This window comes from Cupressus sempervirens, chromosome 5 (assembly GCF_028749045.1).
Source record: "Cupressus sempervirens isolate cs-2001-9-10 chromosome 5, ASM2874904v1, whole genome shotgun sequence".
In the NCBI taxonomy this organism is placed as follows: Eukaryota; Viridiplantae; Streptophyta; class Pinopsida; order Cupressales; family Cupressaceae; genus Cupressus; species Cupressus sempervirens.
The window spans coordinates 1,054,655,083-1,054,677,502 of NC_143122.1; the positions used below are offsets into that span (position 1 = coordinate 1,054,655,083).

The 22,420-nt window shown below is 32.8% G+C and overlaps 1 pseudogene; it reads right to left on the reverse strand.

Annotated features, from left to right (window-relative positions):
- Positions 1 to 19,333: 19,333 nt before the first annotated feature.
- Positions 19,334 to 20,544, reverse strand: LOC149559580 (pre-mRNA-splicing factor cwc22 pseudogene; annotated as a pseudogene).
- Between the last annotated feature and the right edge of the window lie 1,876 nt (positions 20,545 to 22,420).

A 22,420-nucleotide genomic window follows, 5' to 3' on the forward strand; every position in this document is an offset into this window, starting at 1 on the left:
AAATTAAAAATATTTAATAGATTGTGATAATTAATATTGATTAGACATGTGAGGTGGAAGATAAAATGATTGAAAAAATAAAATCTTATCAACTTGTCACAAATGTTGAAAAGATAAAGTCGTAATTAATACATTCATTAATGCAAGATGAAGTTGTTAAAAAATATTTGTATTTTTTTTTGAAGAAAATTAATTTTCTCCCCCACTAAAAATAGTATTGACCAATAGAATGGATAAAAAATGTGATTTATAAAATAATAAAAAATTAGAAAAAGATATAAACATTTGAAATCTTATATGATCTTTTAAATTCTTTGATTTGATTGGTTAGTGTTAATGTCATATTTGCATTGACATGAATGCATAAGTATTCCTACCTTGGCAGGAACTAAAAAAAAAAGCATCAACCCTTCAATACTCAGATGCAACCACTTTATAAAACAAACTACTGAAACAAATTTCATTCACGATGACAAAACCCAATTGTTCAAGACCTATAGGAGAGTAGGCGTTAAAAAGATGCAATTATAGCATTAGCATTTCATTTTCATAGCCATAGAGAGCATAAATTTATTTCTGACACTAATGATCTTTAATGCATGCCATCAATAGAAAAGCTGCTAAAAAGAATCTATTAATAAGATTAGATGAACAAGACCATAGATTAAATATATAGATGAAAGCTATAGTCTCCTGCCTTAGGGTAGGGACTAATAAATGTAAATGATCATGTAAAAGTAAATTGAGTGCAATGTGAATTATATAATTAAATTAATGCTAAAGTATAAAAAGATAAAATAAGTTTATATGACAATTATAATCACTTGTAATTTTATCTAGATTTAATCATTCCTAAAATCTTGGTGAAAACAATGAATATGGAGTACTAGTGGGGAAAAAGGGGTGAGGAAATTGATCGAGCCAATCATAATTGAAATAAATAAATAATATAATGTTTTAAATTAATAAATATTTATAACAAATAGAGTCATAGTCAAATATGATAAAAAGAAAAAATAAATTATATTGATAATGATATTTTGTTGCCCCAATATGTATAGGTGGCAATCAAACCTAGTCTCCCAATTCTCAACAAGTACTTGTTGCATGGAATGTCTTTGTTTTTTTTTTAATATATAAAATGAAGCTACCACTCATCATGAAACTTATCAAAATAATCAATTTAATTCAAAGTGTCCTAAAAATAACTATTTAAATTTCATATTAAAAATAATTAGTTCAAAGTGTCTTAAAATAATTTCTAGATTTCATATTAAAAAAATTATTACGTACACAAACCAACTACCTTTATATTGTTAAGGTTACCATATCCTAAAAATAACTTTTTAGAGATTTGACCAAAACTTAATAATAAAATTGTCAATAAATGATTTTTTTAACATCGTCTCTTATGAAAACATATATTCAAATACATCTTATAATGCAACTTGTTGAATTCTTAAGAGTCCTCATATTTTATAATAACATCTATTTTAGTTATATTTTATTTTTAAATGAAAAATAAAAAGAAATCAATAATAATATATGTTCAAATAATAATTAATTTTAAAATGACTTTTAAAATGCACTATTATATATAAATCTATTTAAATCATAATCTATTTTTTTCACTTACATTTTTAATTTATTTAATGTCTTACTACATCCTACAATCTAAAATTTCCATAACATACTCTAAATTCACGCGCCATTAACCCAAAAGAACAATCAATAACCCTATAGTTGGACACTATCACCTATAAAGATTTATTTTTTCTCTATTTCTCCAAAACTCTAACCTAAAAATGAATAATATTATACTAATAATGATATTTTTTTGCACTAATATGTACACTTCTTTTTCATTAAGAAAAATAGGTTTTACAAGGATCTTGAAACCCAAAAGTACTTACATAAAAAGGGGCAACAAGTTAACAAAAATGCCCAACAATAGAACAATGGCCCACTGAAAGGCCAGAATGAAGAAAAGGCAAAAAGCCAAAAAGAAAAAAACCTACAAAGACGAAAGCCAAAGGCGGTACTTGTATATTCTTCACTCACTCCCTCACCCTCCTCTCAAGGTCCTAGACGATCTCTATCGCTTCATTGGCTCTTTGAAACTCCTCCTCCAAGTGCTCCTAGTTCTTCTCATAGATCTAATCCATGTTGCTTTGGGTTATATTTGTTATGGTGTCTTCTTCCATCTTGTCTTCATCATTGTCCTTCCTATCCTTCTTTGTGACAAACCCCCTAGCTTTTAGCTTGGCACTAAGACTAACAATGTTATCATTAAAAGATTTAAGAATAGTGAGCATCTGGTTGACCATGTTGTGGTTGAAGTTCTCCATGTTTTTCATCCTTTCTTTAACCATCTTGATTTGATCCCCCAGGTCGGTCAAGTTCCTTTGCTCATTCTTCTTCACTTGGCCTTCCATCTACCCCATTCTCTCTTTTACTTCATCCAACTCATGAAAGAGCCATTTTATAGATTGAAAATTGTCAATCATGTTGTTTTTTGCATTTTTGAGCAAGTTCAAACACACCTCCCTTGTATTTTTAATAATGGCCACTAGCGTTGGTTCTATGAGTTCTTCCAATTGGACTTTCCCCTCTTTTTCTTCAAGGATTTGAGGTTTCACAACTTCCATGAGAATCCCCATTTTAGAGGTTCTGTCGCTGAGGTTCTTCCAAACCATATGCCTATCTTTTATGACAACCACACTGCTTGTGTTTCCCTCCTCCATTTTTTCATTTTCTTGCTCCTATTGGGGCTTGGGAATGGGAGGAAGAATATAGAGCTCTGACCCCTTATCATTTCTCCCCTCTAGTGGCATATCCTCCTCCCTGGTCTTCCTCTACTTCTTTTTGGGGTTACCAACTGACTCCTCTCTAGACTCAATATCCACACCCTTGGTCTCCTCCTCCAGTGGCATATCCTCCTCCTTGATCTTCCTCTACTTCTTTTTGGGGTTACCAGCTAACTCCTCTATTGTCTCAACCTCCACACCCTTGGTCTCCTCATCTGTTTCCATGCCTTCTCCTTCCTCGTTGTACTCATCTTCCCCTTGAATATTCATTTTGGGCATATGACCCCTAGGGATTTTCTTGCAAGGAGCTTTACTAGGAGTGAGAATTTCCTTGTCTATGGTTGCTCTTCTTCCTCGATGACTGGTAGTCTTCCTCCTCCTCCAAACTTAAGCTCGGGTTTCCCTCCATGTCTGAGGAGAAATTGGAGCTCCACATCTCCTCAGAAGCAACCACAACATGATGCAAGGGCTTACTCCTAGACCGGGCTTTAAAATATTTAAAGAGAAAATAAGTAAACACTCATGCAGGGTAAGGTTAGCACTAGGTTTTTTCTTATACCCCATAATATTATTGTTCATAGAAGAGTACAAGTAAAAAGGAAAAGAGACTTTAGCTGCATAACATAAGTAGTTAAATAGTACAAAATGGTGGCTTCTAAACCTATCAAATCTCATATTTAGAGAAATAAACTCAATGATAGCCCTTAGCACATACCTCCAAAGCCTCTTGATCAAGTCTATCTCATAGTAAGTCTCACTTTTGATTAGTTCCTTGTTTTATTTTGTATTCTTGGAAAAACCCTTCACCAAATTTGTAGAAACTTTTTTATCCCCATAGAACTTCAAACCCTCATCAGGGATTTTAGTAACATGGGCAATGAGCCCCACATCAACATGACATGAAACCCCATCAATCTTAACCTTTCCATCCTTCCAAGAATTAACCATGAGATTGGTAACTGTTGAGTCATACTTGTGAAGCTTGGCAATGTAGTTAGTGATGCCTCCCTTGTTGAATTTCTCCTAGACCTTGGTTCTTTGTTTCCATTTCTCTACCTCTCCAACTAGTTCCCTTTTGCTCCATTCACCCACCATCTCAATTATTTGGGTGGTTGACTTTCACATAAACACAATTCATTTTACACCTTTGTTGATCCTCTATTTACTCTATCCAAGACTGCTTTTTCTTTCAATTCCAAATTGGAAAAGAAAATAAGCAACCCAGAAATCATGGCAATTAGATGTTGAATGCATCATCTAGTAGTTCACCCTATACTTTCCATAAATACATTGGCTTGCACACATTTTTGCATTAGTTTCCATAATTAACTAGGGATTTCACCCATACCTCCCTACATCCTCTCTTCATCAATTAGACCTTTTACAACTAAATGAATATTCCCTTTGATGGTCTATATTCTCACTATCTCATTCTTGACTACCTCATTGGAAAATTAGTCAGCCATCGAGTTGGATTCCTTGTACTCATGGCTGACATGTACACTATCAAATTTGTCAAGCATAGTGCACATTTCTTCCACTATGTTTGCAATGGTCCAAGTAGGTTGGAGATCACTTTTTATGCATATGATGATATTGTTTGAGTCCCCCTCCAACCACAAGTGTTTGACTCCCACTTCTAGCACCAGTTTAGTAGTGTTGAGAGCAGCACTGGCTTCAACATAGTGATTTGTTTGGTTTCCCAAGGGGTGGGAGAGAGCAGCTATGATTGCACCATGGCTAATTCTTATGATGCCCCCACATCCAGTAGGGCCAATATTGCTTTTGGCCACTTTGTCGAAGTTTTCTTTGTGCCAACTTTTAGGGGGGAGTCCTCACTTGACCCCCCGTCTTTTCATTCTCATCTCCTTCTCTCTATCCTTACTGTTACCCCCTTCATCAGGATTGCCACACTTCATGATAAGAAAAAATTCTCTTGGGTTGTTGTTGATTTTATCTACAAGAAAATTAGCAGGAGCCTCTTTGTCTCTAAAAATTCAATTGTTTCTCTCTTTCCATACTCTCCAGCAGAAGTGGGGCAAAGTCCATGTGCTTATACTATGCAAATCCATGCCTTTGAGCATGTTATCCCATTGGTAGAAGAAGTCCAATATATTTCGTAGCATACACCAATTGACACCATAGTTTTTGGTGAGATAGTCCTAGATCTCCATGGCATAAGGGCAATGGATGAGGATGCAGTTTACTATCTCGAAGTGGTGCTTGCAAAGAATACATCTATTAGGGATATATTGACCTCTTTTTACCAAGTTGTCCAAAGTGAGAATTTTATCTTGAAGCATCAGCCAGAAGAAAATATTGATTTTAGGGGTAAGGTCAAGCATCTAGGCCTTACCCCAAAGATTTTTCTCTTTTAGACTCTAGAGGGAGCTATACTTCTAGGCCACCGAGTAGGCCAAACCTACTTGGCTTGGAGGGCACTATTGAGATGCCTAAGTTTTCTAATTCACAGGCCTCCATAACACTTAGGGAGGCAAACATTATCCCAGGCCATAAAGGGGTATCTTTTATGTTCTTCCAATCTAGACCACATAAAATTTCTTTGGATCTTTTCCATTTCCTTAGCATATTTGGTCTAAATCCCAAAGAGACTCAAGGCATACGTGGGAAGGTTTTGAAGGGTGGACTTCACCAGAAGGCATTTACTAGCTTGGCTAAGAGTGGTTTCTTTCCAACCTACTAGCTTTGTGTTGAACCTATCAATAAGCCCATTCTAGAAAGAATCTAATGGCTTCTTCCCCAATGGGAGTCCAAGATAGCTTGAAGGCAGGCTTCCAACCCTGTAACCAAGAATTCCTGCAATCTTCCTTTATTTATCTACAGGAGTATTGATAAAGAATACAAAACTTTTTGCCCAATTAATAAGCTGGCCAGTTTCCTTGGTATACATATCCAATAAGCTCTTCATCGATTTGGCCTCCAAGACCAAAGCTTCTCCTCCCATTATAATGTCATCCATGCAAACTGTTGGTGAGTGAAAGATAAATGCCCTGAAGAAGGATTGATTCCTCTCAAGGACCTCTCTTATCTTTTTCTTTGAATCAATCTACCAATAAACTCTACCATGATGATGATCAGGATGGAAGAAAGGGGATCTCACTACCTTAAGCCTCTCGATGGTTTGAATAAATCATATGGAGCCCTATTAATAATGATAGATAGTGAAGAGGTGGATACAAGTCGGGATATAAGTTTGCATACTTGGTTGTTAAAACCAAATTCTTGGAGGACTATTCCAAGGGGGCACCAATCCACCTTGTCATAGGCTTTAGAGATATCCAACTTGAGGAGAAGACCCTCTCTCTTCCTAGCCTCTAGAGAATGAATAACTTCATGAACCAACATTATAGAATCCAGGATCTATCTGCAAGGGACGAAACCCATCTACTATGAGGAAATAATCAAAGGAAGGACCTTGAGAATTTTGATCGTCAAGACTTTCAAGATGATCTTTTAGAATGACTTATAGAGACTAATGGGCTTGAATTGGTCCATAGTATCCACCCCAGGAGTTTTAGGGCTAAGAATCAGAAAGGTCGAGTTAAGCTCTTTTAGAAGATTCTTGGCCCCAAAGAATTATCACAAAGCCTTGGCAACATCTATCTTGACCATGTTCCAATAAATCTGGAAGACGAAGTTAGGAAAACCATCTGGCCCTAGGGCTTTATCAGTAGGGTGAGAGAATAAAGCTTGCTTCACTTCTTGACAATTATATATAGCCCACATCATTGCATTATGGTGAGGCTGAATCATCTGGGGTAGAGATGAAATAATTTCCTTCTAGTCCTCCATAAATAAAGTGGCGTCCCAGGAAAGGATAGAAAAGAAAAAATTAATAGCCTCTGTAGAAATGTCATTATCATTAGACAAAAGGGATTGGACCTTCTTGATGCCTGAAATCAAGTTGTTTTCTCTATGCTTAAGCGTGAAGAGGTTGAAAAACTTGGTATTTTGATCTCCCTCTTTGAGCCAGTCAATTCTAGATCTTTGTTTCTAGAAGTTATCTTCTCTAATAATGATATTGTGAACATCAAAGAGAATAGACATCTCTGTGTTTTTATTGTAATAATTATATCCTTCATGTTGAAGGATGTCTTGAATGGAATGAAGTTGATTAGACACCTCCTCCTTGGCTTGGAAGATATGACCAAAATCTAACTTGTTCCACATTTTGATATATTTTATTTAACATTTTTCAATTTCTTTGAAACCTTGAACATAGTAGTCCGTTCCACTTCCATGTTCTGCTAAGAGGAGATCTTGGATAACAAGTCTAAGTGGGAGATCCACATCTTCTCAAAATGAAAAGGAAAGTTCTACTTTAATGAGGGACTAATGAAAGGGAAATAAGGGAGTCATCAGACCCAAATTTGGGGAGAAGGGAGAGCTTGTAAGAGAAGAAATTCAACTAGTCAGGTGAAATGAGGGCTTGATTAAGGTGGACCTAGATATATTCACTCCCTATATGCCTATTGGACCAAATGAAAATCCCGCCAGAAAGATCAATGTCCACAAGAGCCAAACTATTAATGAAATTAGAAAGGTCCAACTTTCTATCTAGGTCCATGGCTAGATCCCCAGATTTTTCTTGATCAAAAAGGGGAGTATTGAAATCAACCATTATGATATCTTTATCAAGGTTGCAATTCTAAATGAGAGGACAAAGCTTGGCCCAATAAGCCTTCCTCTCCCACTTAGAGTTAGGATCATACACATTCAAAAGAAACTAGAAGTCTTTACTATTAATGTGTATAACTTTACATAACAGGGTGTTACCTTCATTATGAATGGTGGTGAGTAGGAATTTCTTGTTATTGAAGTGTGACCAGACCCCTAGAAGTGCCCTCTACATTGGTGGCCTCTCCATCCATGCTATTACTAAATAAAATCTTACCCACCTGATCTTTCTTCATTTTAGTTTCTTGGATCAACATAAAATTAGGTTTGTGGTCTCTAATCATATTCCTTACTACCTCTTGTTTGTGGGCTCCATTTAGCCCCCTTATATTCCAGTATATTATCTTCATTTGTTTTTAATAAAGCATACCTCCTTGATGATCCTTTGGCTCCCATCAGCTAAATTCCTTCTAGCCTCCTCCTAAATGGTTTGGCTTAAACTCTTTCTACCTGGTGTCTTAGGTTTAACTCCAACATCAGCTTTCACTCTGCTCTTGGTTACTACTAGTGATATCAGGGAAGGGTGTCTACTTTTCTTCTTTTAGACCATGGTCCAAGTCCCCTTGTTGTCATTTGAGTAGTTCTCAAGCCATGCTTCCATTCTAGAAACTTTTCCAGGGGAAGATTTTTTGACCAATTCTAGAATCCTAGTTCCCAAACTAGGGGAAGCTAAATGATCCCAAAAGGGAGAGGATACCTCCTTGGCTCCCTAAGGCACTTGAGTTTTTGGCACAACTGACACATCAATCTTTGCTTTATTTTTCATTCTTGGCTCATCCCCCATCGCCTTTAGGGAGGAAGCCCTTTAATGTTCTTCAAGGAAAGTATTGCAATGACCACTTTTACCTTCAAGAGGTGGTCTGATACTCTCTTTGTTGGGCCCTTTTGCTCCACTAATTGGTCCTCCCTCCACTACTTTGATCTAGGTATTAGTCAGAGCTAAAACATTCACTTCTTTTGTAGAGATTTCCACAATCACCTTTTGATTCTCAGGATGACTAATCTCAGGACCCTTATTGTTCTATTGTTTCTAGATCTTGTTCCCATCCTATTGAATTTCGAGTTTGGGAGTAGTATTTTTCCTATTCTTTTCCTCCTTAGCCTTTGGGCATTGTTTTGCCTTATGGCCCATTTTCAAACAATGAAGGTAGAAAAAAGGTACACTCTCATAGACCAACTTCTAAACATGAGTTCCAAGTTTGGAATGGAAGCTCACTACCTCCGGCATATCCACCCCCTCACCAACTTCAATACAAATATGGGTGTAGGTTAGTCTTCTTCTTGATGTTGTTATCAAGTCTATGGAGAGAAGCTCTCCAAAGGAACTACCCCCATGAAAACATCCTCATTCAAGAATTACAAAGGAAGCTCTAAAAGTCTCACCCAAACTAGGGCTTGAAAAAAAAAAGAATCATTTAGGTCCAGCTTCGATGTCCACTTCTAGAGAACCAAAGTCAAGTGGCCAATAACCCCAGGTTGCTTGCACAAAATGTTTTAGAGGTCCTTGTTGTAGAAAAAGACAAAAGACAAAAATCTTTTGGCCATCGCACTAACTATGACTTGACCTTTTAAGTTCCATTTCTTCTTTATGAAAGATCTAACAATGTCTATATTTGGCCTTTGCTAGATGAACTTTCTCGCTAGGGTGGAAGCTATAGAAGCAATGCTATGATCGACAAGCTCGTCCATAATAGAAATTGCAAAAATTCCCTTTTTAGACCCAGGGTGCACTTTAACAGCTAGAAAAGAAGACTTACCAGATGGTTTTCCTCCAAATAGGGAAGAACATTTGGCGGTCTATGTCCCATGAAGGCCCTCCTTGGGCATTAGAGGAGACTTACCTAGATCTTGGAAAAGAGCATATAGGTCCCCATCTCCATTCTCTATCGATTCTCTGATCTTTGTATTCCCCTGACAATCTCCATCCCCTCCCTTTAAACCATGACCTGGGCCATGATTCTAATCTTAGCCAACCAGAGGAATCTCACCCAAAGTAGGATTCAAATTTTGAAAATTTGTTCTTCTCCCTTCACTTCTGCTTGCCATCATCTTCCCACTATTGATCAAACCTACTCTCCCCATTCTCTATTGAAATTTTTTTGAATGAACTTCTCTGAAGCGATATTCTGCATTCATGCCAGGGTTCACATTTGTGCACTACTATGGTTGAGACATCTATGTAGGTTACGAATATAATCTCTTTTATGTCTTATATGAAGAAACCTTGGAGATTATATTAATTGGTCAAAGCTAGTAGAATGTGTCAACCATGGAAAGGATGACTTTTTGTGTTTATAAATATTTTTATTGTGTTTTGAATATGTGTTTAAGGGTTTCTATTTTTAGTCTCCTAGAAAGGCAGGAGACTAAAAATAGAAACCCTTAAACACATATTAATGTAGGAGACTTAAGTTTTCAGCTTCATTTTGCCTATTAATTGAAGTTTTAAAAACTATGCAATAGTCCTTTAATCTAAACTTCTTCTATATTTTGTCATTAAAGTGAATTGTGCTTTTCTTATTTCTCTTTTTTCATTGGTTGAGCTAATTTTTTCTAGAGGTATTTTTAGTTTCTCCATTGAGAAATTAAGATTAAATTAGCAAGTGACATATGTCTTATAAGGTTAGAATACTTGGCAACTTCCAAGCCAGGTGTTTTGAGTGTGTTGTGTCATCTGTAAGGAGAGGTGGAGGTGGATATTTAGGTGATGACACTAGCTATGAGTGATTTAAGACAATTTTTTGTATAGAAACTCATTTCATTATGCTATAGAATGTATTAGATTTGTTCTAGAAACTTCCCTAGAAAGTCACCTACCCATATGTGCCCATATTTCTACTCTTTGTTAAGTTTTTTTGGAAACTTCATTTCTAACATAATAGAGGCCTTTTGCTGGTAGGATCAATGCAACATTCTACTATATGAAATACTAGATAATTTTGGTGTTAGATTTATTTTCTTGTGAAAAACATTGTTTACCATAGGGGTAGCCTTTACTTTGTTGCATATGATAGTGAGCATCTTGTACTATAGAAGTCTTCAGAGGGAAGGGCAAAATCAAAGCTTATAGGAAGCCATCCATTAATATAATCAACTATTATTGTAGAACCTATGATCTCAGATATAACAGGTATGTTCCAATTCAACTTAAAATTTTATTGCCAAGGTTTTGTTTAATAATTTTTTAATTTCTAATTATGTGCAAGAGATTTGAAACCATACACAGTATATTCTAGAATTTTTTTTTTACTACCAAGCTATGGAGGATTGCTTATGATCTAACTTTAAGCATCATATGTTCTTTGGCTATGTTTAGAAATGATTCGGTGTAATGATTTATTAGTGCACAACCAATAATGAAGCCTAGTTATCATTTTCTGCAATAGGCTATTGGTGTTGTAGCATTGAAAAAGGGTCGTGCTACATTGACAACACATTTATTTTCCATGATTGTCCATGACAGTTGCCTAATTTTGATTAGAATATTGGGACAAATTATTCAATTCAAAGATAGTGACTTTTCTAATAAGGTCAAATATTTGGTAGATACTATCCTTATTAGGGAGAAGGGAAAGAGTCTTATAATATTGAACTATTATCATATTTTCCTTTGATAGATAACCAAAATAGATTTACAAAATCAACTAGCATATAGTTTCTATTTTATGTTAACATAAACATTATAGTTTAATTCTACCTTATTAATTTGAGTACACACGTACACACAAAAAAACATGCAAAATTTAACATGTCATGCTAGTTCAAAGTAGTTTTATTCCAAGAATGTACCATTTCTAAAAGGATCTACACGAAGGAAAGAATTCACTTAGCTTGTGGGAGAAATGTACAATTTAAACAAATGAATTGTAAAATATTAATTATCACATTAAGGATCAAATTCATATTTGGATGCAATGAATGCCAATTCTTTGAAGCTAAGCTATGAACCTAAGTAATCTAGGAAAAAATTACCCGGCTTTGGAATATTTGATTTCATTAAATTATGATATTTGTTTGATCTTATTAAACTTTGCAATTCTATCAAAATAGAAAATTATTATTGACTCTACATGGAAATGATTATAATTTTTCCACATTACTAATTTCTCAAATTAATTATGTTCTTCTAATTAGAGGTCATTCAACATACTGCTATAGCAGTCAAAGCATAAGGGATTTCTCAAATCAAGGGTACACATCTTGAGAGAATATTAGTCTAGCTGCTTCTTGATTTTTAAATTGGCCACATCAAGATTTACACTCAGACTTATACTTGAATTCATTTTTTTTTCTATGTTCGTGGGTTCCTTTTTTGGATGACGAGTTCTAGTTCAAGTTCATGTCAGGTTTGAGTTATAGTTCGGTTCTCCTCTAGGTTCAACCTAGGTTCCTGTAGTAGGAACCCAAACATAGTATTTGTTAGTTCCTAACTACTCACCAAAATAAAATAAATATTGTATTATAATTGGTAGAGATTCTATCTACATTAGAAATTAAAAATCATAAATGTTAGGGACTCCAACTATGTGTAGCTCTTGTTTCTTATAGCTATTATCTCTAGAACATGAAATGAATTAGGGATTTTCCTAAATATTTCCCTATTGATGTAACACCCTTATATTTCCATTTACACACCTTTGATATGTATATTTTTTATTCATTCATATGTGCTTCTCTAATCAGAGGATATTTTATGAAGCATGTGTTTGTTATCAACCTTATTAAGTAGTCTTGTATTTCACTCTACTAATCATTGTCAACTCAAGATGCCTTCTTTTGAACCCTCACCACCATCACTTTCTAGGAAAACCATTTTTGAAAGGGTTTTTCACAGTCTCACAAATGTGAGCAACATGCTCTTTCAATCATGTTATATCAATATCATATCCCATCTCTTCCATATCTTGACACCATTGTACTATCATCATTTCTTCTTCACTTGATAATATATTTGGTGAACCTCTCTTTGGTGTACTTGTGATACCTTACAACCAAGATGTCAAGGTTGTAAGAGGAATACCCCATTTCTTGGAAGGAAATCAAATGGAATACTCAATATCTTCAACATCATTTATTGCATTGTCCATGTCTTGATTTTGACAAAAAAAATTTAATGATGCATTCTTAGGTTTACTAGAAACTCTAACTTGCACATCTAGTATATCCATTGGATTGGGTGTAATGACCCCTTATTAATTCTTTGACCTAGTAATCAAAATTTAATATAGGTTTAGGAAGTCATTCAAGTTAAACATGCCTTGGATCCTTATTATTATTATTCAAAATTGAGGAATTGAGCATTAGTTTAATTTATTTAAGAAGTTTCATCCTATAGTGCCAAGCAATCTTCTCTCTCTGGGTATGACTATCTGGAGATGGTAGATTGATGGTGCAAAGGGCTCGTGAAACAAGCTACAAGTGGCTCCCTGGAGGATACCGTCAGGTGCTCGAATTTACTCCACCTCTCCCTCCACCCACTCCCTATCTAAAGATGTCATAGCTCAGACGAGAGCAAGCTTCCTGGACTATAGTTGAAGATACATTTAATGGTAATCCTTAAGATTATTGTAATATAATGATATCTCGTTATTGTTATACACATTGTTACCATTAAAAATAATTAACATTGTGTGTGTGTGTCTAAAATTATATGTCTAGATGTTTATATTGAATTGATTTCATCTTATATAAATTCATGAATCATTTCTATCAACTAAAGTTGATGGAGGAAGAGCTTTTATCTTTGATTGAGCTTTATGACATGTATGTTCCCCATTGACAGTATGCGTGGCTCATAATAACTTTATTACTAATGAAATTCATCAGTGATAATATAAATGTTTACCATAAACTTGGAAACATATTATTGTGGGTGGAATTCAAATATTGCACCTGATGGAATATGTGTGCAGTGCGGTCAGCCTAAGGTATAGAGATTAGTTATCTCTCGTATGATGTGCAATCAGTTTCCAGAGCGAAGATCTTTAGACGCCGAGCACGGTTTATGATATTATTAGCCTTCCTTCTTCGCCGAGTATTTGATACTATGTTCACTTCAATTTCTCTCACTTTATCACTTGATTTGTATATGTTGTATTCCACATCCTCTCTATCTTCCTTGACCTAACCCTAATAAGGGTATTTATGTATAATTTGATAGTCACGATTGTAAAGTCATGACTTATATATATGATTTATAGTTTTAACTTTCTTATGTGCATAATGCTTATATTATGTTTATTCAATTAGTGTTATTATATTTATGTAGTAAGCACTTTGTAATCATGTGTAAGTATTAAAATAATAATAATGAGTAGATTAGGGTTTTCTTTAAAAGAATGTTTGTAATAATCAAATTAGATTTATTAAGCATTGATAATATTTATAATAACAAGATTAATATATTGGAAGTTAATATATCTTGAAATAATAATATATGTATAATAGTGAATGTTTACGTGGGACTTGGAGATTATGAATTTAATATTAATACTATTTATTATATCTTGTATGCTATTTGATTGATATAACTGAACAATAGTGCTATATTTATATATATGCATTCTTAGGTCATCCCATAATGAATATTAATTATATTATATCAATAATATAATTATATTGATTATATTTTATTAATAATATAATTATATTACTTATATATTAGATTATTAATATAAAATATTTTTATATATATTAATACTAATACTAATACATATAATACACAATGTATCTACTTTATGTATTTACATTATTAATCCGAATATTATATTTTATCACTTAATATGATATTTAATATTTAATTTCCATATTAATAAACTACACTATTATTAATACTATTTATTTATTTAATTATATGGATCTTATAGATGGGCACATCATAGTCCCCCCCTCTTAGATTTGCTTGTCCTCAAGCAATTTATAGCTCAAATTTATTAAGCAACATGACATAAATAGTTCTTATCGAATTCACTAATAATATTATCTTTGAAATTTTACAAAATAACTTTATTTGTGCTACAAAATATTATTATTTATATATAAATATTTTAATCTCTTATTTAGAACATTAGAAATCATGTATAATTGAAGATATGCATCTAATTATTAAAGTATAATTATAGTATTCATTCTATACATGCATATATCTATCATTTACAAGATATTTCATATACAACTTCACCTTGAACAAAAATCATTTCTCATAGATCTTGTTTTTGACGAAGTAAACATCATTTTAATAAGCCTTTTATCTATCATTCTATTATGCCAGAGAGAAATATATGAACTAGCTTGACATAACTGTGAATGATATGGTATGATCAATATATATATATATATATATATATATATATATATATATATATATATATATATATATATATATATATATATATATTTGAAATGCTTAAATGTGAAAAGTATCGAAGTTCAAGAGTGCACACTTAGAGATGATTAGTATGAATACACTAATATAAATTATTTTTCAAAATGTTTACTTAAAGAGGAATCTCTTTTTAGTTATGAGAGATAGGATTCTCAATTTGCAAAATATAAGATTACTAATTTAATGGGGTTTCTTTAAAGTTTAGCTTCGTAATTCAAATTAAAGTAATAAGACAATAGTTCCACATTTTCTTCATTATTTCCCCCAATCATAATGATACCAAATTTAAACCCTAAACCTAATCTAAATATTAACATATAATTGAGCGTCTGGTGTTGAGTAAAAGAGTCAGGAATCCCACAATCACACATTCAAACCCCTCTTCTCTGATAGAGAGTAAGAATTTACCTTACCTTACAAATTCGCAATGGCTTCTTTGTTTCCTAATCATTTAGATGATCTTGGGCGAGCATGTCTATTTAGGGTGGAATTAGCTCTCACCACAATCTTAGATGTGTCTCCAAAGGCTGGAGTGCTATATTGAGAAGCCCCAATTTTCATAAAGAAAGATAAAAATTGAAGATTTCTGTACAATAGATCCATTTCTTCCAATAGTAGATGGTAGTTGTGACAAATTAAGACTAGTGATATTGGCAATTTGCAGACAATAAGCGACAGTCACAAAAACTCTCCTCAAACAAATGCTAATCAAAATAGTGACGAGTGCAACAACAAAACAGACTATTCCTGTATCAAATGGCAATCATAATGACAATGGAGAACCAAGAAATGATAATGCAGTCATATGGTATTATGAATAGCATCAAAAGACAGTGTGAATATAGAGGACAGAGGATATCAAAGCATAAAGACATCAATGATTATACAATAGTAAGATCAACAACATGCCAAGACATTAAAGATTAAATTAACAGGTCAATAACAGTGTTCTTTCTCTTTCAAAAGATCATGTGTCATGGTAGTGACAATGATGTTTATTAGGCAGTGGTATTCAATAAAAGGGACTATGATATTCAGTGAAAACAATAGATCAAAATAGTGGTAGTTATATTGCATGAAAAGCAACATTCAAACATGATAGTGACAATCAACGAAAGGAAAAAATAGTTTTTAAAATGTGAAAAGATATAAAAAGAAGATGGGTAGAGCTATATCACCATTTTGAGAATAGTAATGAATATGTCTGACTAGAATGATGTATAATGCAAAAACAAAGAACCCTGACATGTTGAGGATTGTGGTAAAGAGCTTGTGCAAGGCCAGATATGATGTAAAGGTGAGCAACAATTGTTTGAAATAGTGCTAATACAGTATTAAAAACTTGAAAATATAAAGATTCCTAGACACTTTCAAACCACAGTGATCGTCGAGTGAAATGCACAAGCTTTGGAAAAGAACACAGTTGCATTGGTTATTATTAATGCAATGAATTGTAACAGCAACCCTAGCCTATCCAACTATTTTCAAGAAGCCAGCAGCCACTTTGAGATACTCCCAAATTCTTGATAAAAAGATTAATTTCTTGTGAGAACATTACCAAGTTAGGACTAGTCAAAATTGTAGGGTAATTGAATCATATATCTTCCATTTTATCTTGTGGCTAGTCTAAGCTTTTTGTTATATTCTTTCAAATCTAATTGCTAAATTTTAGGTGAAGTTTGGTCATTCTTTCAATTAATTTGTTAAATGAAAATTTTAAGATGCTTTGATAGAATTTGTGAAAGGACTTAATATGGTGTGGAAAATTCTCAAACTTTTCCTCATTCATATTCTGAGATTATGCTCAGAGGGGTTTACCATCTTCAGGTTTGGACTATGTAATGTGTATATTTTGTTGTTACTTTTTGTGGATGCTGCAGTGATTGTATCTTACGATTATTTTGCTTGTCCCAATTCAGCATTGAGATGCCATTTTTCATTTTGCTCTCATATTAGGGTCTTCATTTGTGATTTATAATTAGTTATGTGTTGATATAATTGCATTTCTCTATGCACTAGACAATGAAGGTATCTGTTCTATTGCCGCTAAATAAATCTGTTGATGATTCCATGATGCTATGATATGGATATCTTGCCGATTGCCAAACCTTAGAATGCAACAATCCTCACAAACATACCACTGTGGTGAATATTTCTAAAAAGGGTCACAACTAATAATACTCAGTATTCAAGGTTGGAATGGAAAATCTTAACCAATTCAAATGCTCTAAAATGTAAACGTTATTTCCCTTAACCCTTGCATTCTTAATTTCTCTTATAGTATCAAGATACAAATTTCCATTATGAGTTGATTTGTTCATGATATTGCCAAGATGGGGCAATATATATATTTGCAAACTATAAGAGCACAACATATATGATTTTACCTTATATTCTTCTTATTATGCATCTGCAACACAAGTCATCATGCTTGGTTGTTGTTTCTTGTTATTTACCATATATTCATGATCTATGGATTTATGCCTTCTTAGAAAGGTCTCTCTATATCTTTTCTATCCCTATCAAGAATGAAATCCCAAGATATCAAACCGTGACCCATCAAGGAATATTATTTGAAGTAATTCTTATTCTTCCCCATCTCGATGACATTAGTGGCAATTATTAAAATATTTGGATATTGTTAATAAGAAAATATTAAAATCTTGAGATCAAAATAGATACTATTTTCTTTGAAATCTCTTAGTTCAAGAGTTTGTATCTTGCCAATTATATAGATTGTGTGGGCAGAGGCAAAAATATAAAATAAAATACAAAATCTAATATGCTATGGCATAATGAAAAATTAATTCTTTTTGATTACTTTTTGATCATCAAAATAGATACATAGCACTCCCTTTTATAGGCAAGATACAATTTGAACCATAATTGATCAATCATAGAATACCTTCCAGTTCTGGTCTTGGGATCTAGAAGTCAGGCAGGTGCAAAGTTTGTAAAGGGAACACTCAGTTTTGATTATGTTGTTTAATTCTTCAAGATGGCAGGATCATGCTCTGCTAATATTTGGTTTGTCTATTCCATAAAATTTCCATTCCTAATTTCATTAGATAATTGTTTGCTCATTTTTGCTCTTTTTTTTTTTTCCATTTACTATATTTTCAGGATGACAAGATCAGGCTCTGATACCAATTGTAATTACCCCTTTTTAATTCTTTGACCTAGTAATCAAAATTTAATATAGGTTTAGGAAGTCATTCAAGTTAAACATGCCTTGGATCCTTATTATTATTCAAAATTGAGGAATTTAGCATTAGTTAAATTTATTTAAGAAGTTTCATCCTATAGTGCCAAGCAATCTTCTCTCTCTGGGTATGACTATTCAATTATAATGCTTATATTATGTTTATTCAATTAGTGTTATTATATTCTATGTAGTAAGCACTTTGTAATCATGTGTAAGCATTAAAATTATAATAATGAGTAGATTAGGGTTTTCTTTAAAAGAATGTTTGTAATAATCAAATTAGATTTATTAAGCATTGATAATATTTATAATAACAAGATCAATATATTGGAAGTTAATATATCTTTAAATAATAATATATTTATAATTGTGAATGTTTATGTGGGACTTGGAGTTTATGAATTTAATATTAAATATATTAATATATCTTGAATGCTATTTGATTGATATAATTGAACAATAGTGCTATATTTATATATATGCATTCTTAGGTCATCCCATAATGAATATTAATTATATTGATTATATTTAATTAATAATATAATTATATTACTTATATATTAGATTATTAATACAATATATATATATATATATATATATATATATATATATATTATATTAATATTAATACTAATACATATAATACACAATGTATCTATTTTATGAATTTACATTATTAATCTGAATATTATATTTTATCACTTAATATGATATTTAATATTTAATTGCCATATTAATATACTACACTATTATTAATATTATTTATTTATTTAATTAGCGATGGGGACATCACATTTGGTATCTCAAGCTACATTTGGTATGGCAATTTGATCTCTAGTAGTTCGTTCATTTTCTAGATTGCAATGAAGCATAACCCCTCTTTTGTGCGTTGGCGAGGGCCTTATTCTTTGAACTCAATTCTTCTTTTGTGCATTTGGCAAGGGCCTTGTACTAGAAACTCTAACTTGCACAAATAGTATATCTATTGGATTTGGATCTAGTATCTCAAGGTTGATTTGGCATGCCAATTTGATCTCTAGTAATGCTTTCATTTTCTAGATTGCAATGAAGCATAACCCTTATTCTATGCATTGGCAAGGGCCTTGTTCTTTGAACTCAATTCTTCTTAGAAAATTACTTTCTTTTAATACAAGATTGCAATCTATTTTAACAATAATTCTAGGTGCTTTAACAAAAGAGTGTCTAACTACATTTTCTTTTAATGTTGGTCTCCAAATTCTAGCTACTAAATATATTACATTTCCTTGCAACATGGCATAGCTTGTTAGTCTCTAACCTATGTATCATAGAATAATGTCATAGAAAAAACTTATCAAAACATTCCTGATAAATTTTATTGATCATACAGAATCTTTGCGTAAGAAGTGCATAATAACGGAGGTGTATTCTCTCTTGAATGCAGCATTCTAAGAGCATGATGCATAACTCCATCTCTTGACCAGCTTCAAGCTTGATCTTTAGTAGCTTATGACCAACTTCCTCAAAATCAACACTTGACATAATTGTCAAGTAAATTGTGCATCCTAAATTGACCAAGTCTGTCTCTGTCTTGTCTTGTATTCACAGTCTTTCTTCATCTTCCTGCTCATCATCATCTGAATCATTCTCTCATTTTAATTCCTCGAAAGAAGCATCTCTGAGAATATCTTTCTTCAGTTTTTCATATGCTGCCTCATGCTCTAAAAACTCAAGATCTGGCTTGAAAACATCCAAACCGGGTTCCTGATCGAGTTCATCTTCTAGGGAAACTTCATGCATTACCTGACTTCTTGCTCTACAAGGTCCAATTCTGCACACACAGCTGGATGACCCTCAAACTTAGTTTTGAAAATTGTAAAAGGACTTTCAATTAAAAATCGTACTCATTTGTCAATTTCCCCCTCATGGAGAATGCCTCTAAGTCTTTCAAAAATTCCATAGAGACCTTTGGGGGAAAGGTCTTGCAACAAAGACCCACATTCTTTTATGAACCCAACAACAACCTCTATGCTATCATCTGTAGGATTCTCTAGTAAGAGGGTAAGAACTTCCAAGGCAATAATCTCATGTGCAACTTGTTGATTCACTAAATGTGCTATGAATTTTGCTGCTGATATCAACATTTTCTTGTCATTGCGTTTGTAAGCCCTCTTGACCTGTAAAATAATTCTCCGCAATAACAGATTGCCAAGTTCTGGATACTTCATATTTACCACAGCAAGAAAGGCAACAAAAATATCTGTAAATGCAGGGGATGCCATTTAGGATTTCATGCAATACCTACAAAATAGACCCCTTCTGCGGATGATATTCTCTACAAACAACTCCAGAATGATATTCTTAATGTTGGATGCATTTATCTTGTTTACTAACCCATTGATGCTCTTTCGAAGGGCGTCCCATGTCATGCGCTGGTATACCTCTATATATATTATGCCGAGCGTAATCATTCTCGAGGAACCTATTTTCATTTTCATAAATCCCAACTGTGATTAAAATAACATACAAGCATCTTTGTTTCTTTTTTCTTTTGGGCCGAGTGAATCATCTCTTGAATGATTAGAATTCCATCCAAAATAGATTTTCCTAGAACAAAACCCGTTTGTCCTTCAGAGATAATCTTTAGAAGAATTAAAAATTAATTAAAACTGAAATCTAAATCAAAGTAGAATATTATAACTAATTTTGAATTTCAATTTACATCTACATCTAAATCTAAATGAAAATGTAAATAAAAAATAGAAATCTCACCTGCAAAAATATTACTCCAAAACTTCAATTTACTCCTATTCAAAAACTCCAATCTAATCTTCTAATAACCTCCACCTCTTCCTTCCTGCAAAAACATAAAATGAAAATGAAATGAGGAGCCTTGGTTTTATAACTTCTGAGAGGCTCCTCATACCCCCCAACAGAAGTCTCTTCACATTCCATGAATTTGTTTCAAATTCCCCCACTCCCTGCAAAAAAAGGGCATGAATGTGCATGCAAAATTATATTTAACAAAAAAAAAAATCATATTGAAATTATTTCGCCCCTATTTTTTTGGACCCTATTTTTTCAGATCCTACTTTTTCGGGCCCTACATTTTTGGGCTTATTATTTTGGCCTCCATTTGGCTTCCTATTATTTTGGCGACCTATTATTTCAAGAATTCTTTTGGGCTGAGTGAATCATCTCTTGAATGATTAGAATTCCATCCAAAATAGATTTTCCTAGAACAAAACCCGTTTGTTCTTCGGAGATAATCTTTAGAAGAATTAAAAATTAATTAAAATTGAAATCTAAATCAAAGTAGAATATTATAACTAATTTTTAATTTCAATTTACATCTGCATCTAAATCTAAATGAAAATGTAAATAAAAAATAGAAATCTCACCTGCAAAAATATTACTCCAAAACTTCAATTTACTCCTATTAAAAAACTCCAATCTAATCTTCTAATAACCTCCACCTCTTCCTTCCTGCAAAAACATAATATGAAAATGAAATGACGAGCCTTGGTTTTATAACTTCTGAGAGGCTCCTCATATCCCCAACAGATGTCTCTTCAAATTCCACGAATTTGTTTCAAATTCCCCCACTCCCTGTAAAAAAAGAGCATGAATGTGCATGCAAAATTATATTTAACAAAAAAAAAATCATATTGAAATTATTTCGCCCCTATTTTTTTGGGCCCTATTTTTTCGGATCCTACTTTTTCAGGCCCTACTTTTTCGAGCCTATTATTTTGGTCTGCATTTGACTTCCTATTATTTTGGCCAGCTATTATTTCAGGAATTCTTTTTTAATATTTAATTTTGAAGTTTGTAACCGCTCCCAATTCTTTTTTATTGGCAAAGAATCTTGGCATATTCCCATGCTGGGAATTTGTGCTACCATTGTATAGAACGCCTCTCGACGTAATTATAATTTTGAGAACAATCTATTTAAAATACAAAAGATAATATGTTGTAATAATCTTTATTATTATTTTATAATTAAATCTATTTAAAATAATATTAAACTTAAAATAACAATAATACATATTTACACATCACAAAAAGTTAACATTGAGTACTTAGAAACAAAAGTATTTCAATTTAAATACCATAAGTCTATTCATTTCGTTCTATCTAATAAATTACCATTGTTTGTTAAATATATTTAAATTTTATGATATATTTAAATCTCATTCTATCTGCTTCCTTCTATCGCTACTAAAATTGGGTTTAATAATTTAACATCTTTTCAAGAAAGTAAGCATCACCCCTTCAATACTCAGATGCAACCACTTTATAAAAGCTACACATATGTTCCCTAATTACATCAAACAACCAACTACC